Genomic DNA, 2,623 nt, shown 5'->3' with positions numbered 1-2,623 from the left:
TATTCCACTACAGCATGTACCACGGCAAGAGTCTCCCATTCAACGGAGCTGAAAAAAGCCCTGTGAAGTGAGAGGATGTGTGATTGAGGCGTGTTGAAAGGCACTGCCAAAGGAAATGGCATCATTATTGTGAAGGTTGCCCAGGCAATGGTAAAACAGCTCTCTCTCTCTGGGCTCCACACAGTCTTCAGTGGTACCTCCCAGCATGGCCACGACTGGAGTATGCTGTAGAATGTATCCTTTGAAAAGGCAATGCTGTGGAATGTATCCTTTGGAAGGACTAAAGCTCCAACTCTCTAATCCTAATCCTAACCTTGACCTCTATTAGATTTAGATACCACATCCACCAGCCCAGTGATGTGTCCATTGATAAATTTAGATCAGATCTATTCTAACAAGGTCCATATCCCTGCCTGATATGGGAGATTATGGCACTAGCAAGCAGTAATGCTAACTACGGGGAATGCTGGTTAAAAGCCGTCCTGTAATTTATGACTGAACCTCTGTGTTGTTGAGATGGAGGCAGAAATATGGTCTGAACAGTTTTCCAACATCTTGGTGTTCCCTCGCACATCTTCCTGATTTGTTAGTATGTGATATAGGATGTTTGATGCTGGAGGCCTGGCCGCCACAGCCATCTGCTGAGAAAGGCTTAGCACCTCTGAGAGAGGAGCAGCTTTCCCCCTCTGACTGGCCTCTCCTCTCTCTACTCTCCTTCATCCATTCATTCATTCAATCAGTGCTTTAATTATCTTTAATCCAGGGTCAAACTCTGCCTCTCTCTAACTCCTGGAATAAAGCCTTGCTATGTGGATTATTGTGGTTGACATCCAGTGGGGACGGTGACAGCTACACACAGAGTGACAAAGGCCCTACTCTCATAGAGGCTAGAGGCCCAGAGGGCTGGTGTGTGTGTAGAGGGGGGGTGTTCACCTGCCTGACACCTGTTCTTTCCCCTCCTCACCTGTGGAGCAGCAGATGCTATGCAGGAGAGTGCTGAGCCCTGCCCCACCCCTGGTGAACACAGTCTGTACCCCTCATACACTGTCTTCCATGCCCATTCAACCAAGACCCCTTGACTAAACACACACACATACACACACACGCTCCAGTTACACTTCAGATACACTCAGAAAGGGCAAACGACACAGACCAACCCAGTCCAATGTATTGTATCACCCCTCATTGTGAATCTGTTGTTTGTTGCTAAAGGTGTAGTCAGGCAGCAGGCTCCTCTAGTATACCAGTTAGGTACTGCTGTTCATTAGTGAGCCTGTTTAACCTCACAGCACTAACATACACAGGGGAACTGGAGACCAGGACCTATTTACAGCAGAAAGGGTCCAAAACACACACACACAATTAGTTTTTCCCGCCTAAAGTGTCTCATCCCCTCAGTGGTGCTGTGTGCTGTGTTCAGCAGGATACCAACAGGGTGCCTGACAGATGACTGCCCTGTCAGTGCTATAATGGCTGCCATCTGCTGTCTGGCATACACAAAGGCTGGCAGTGGCAGTGTGTGCGTGGGGGGGGGGGACCCTTGCTGCTCCTGGAGCTCTCTGCATTGAACACCAATACACACAGCAAAGTTTGAGCACTGTACAACATAACGACTTGAAACAGTATATACATTTAATTGAAGTAAAACACACTTCTCTAAAATCACTAAATGCTTTACCCATTGATTGATGTGCTACAGTACTACTACAATAGATGCCTGTCAATACACTGTATAGTACACGCGTCTGTATAGTACACATATCTGTATAATACACATGTCTGTACTGATACCCAACAGGTGCATGTGTGGCCAAGCTAAGTCAATAAGGAGTGCCCTGTGCAGGACCAAAACAATACACTCAGTAAACACAAGGCTTTACAGGCTGATGCCAACAACCAATTAAGAGGCAGTAAGCCTTTGACATGTCTCAAGCCAGTCCAGACCATCTGAAAGCAACAATAGCTCAAGTCCTGCCCAAACAAGAAACAGATTGATCTAGTGGATATTTGCGTGCGCGTTTGTCTGTAATGTTGATGCTGCCCCAGCAGAAGGCAAGTCGCCAGGCCTTGTGCCCCTCCTCTTGGGGGCAATTGAGTGAATGGGGCTGTAAAAGCAACAGGCCCTGGGGACAATAGCGCCCGGGGGCATTAAGTCACGGGTGACTGGGCGTCTTTAGGGCCAGCAGCTGACCCTGTGGAGAGGCCTCTTGTCCTGCCGGAGGGGACTCGTGTCCGCAGACCCCAGGCCAAGCTGACAGCACACCGCCACACACACACACACACACACACACACACACACACACACACACACACACACACACACACACACACACACACACACACACACACACAAGGGTGATTGTGTTAATGGTGAACCCAGGCCAAGCTGACACACACTAAAAGGCAACATATACAGATAGATACTGTTAATCCACTGCCATAAGGACCTGACAGGACTGGACCGGGAACAGAAGAGTTCTTCCACTGGAGGGAACAGGGATAGAAGAAGGTATCTGGATGACCAGGAGGTTTAACGTGAATAAGACTGCAGTGTTAAAGAAAGGTGCACCAAGATCATAACATCATATTGCTGTTACATAACACAATGACAAAGAACCACAAA

This window comes from Salmo salar, chromosome ssa29, assembly GCF_905237065.1.
Source record: "Salmo salar chromosome ssa29, Ssal_v3.1, whole genome shotgun sequence".
In the NCBI taxonomy this organism is placed as follows: Eukaryota; Metazoa; Chordata; class Actinopteri; order Salmoniformes; family Salmonidae; genus Salmo; species Salmo salar.
This window is presented reverse-complemented; position numbering follows the sequence as displayed.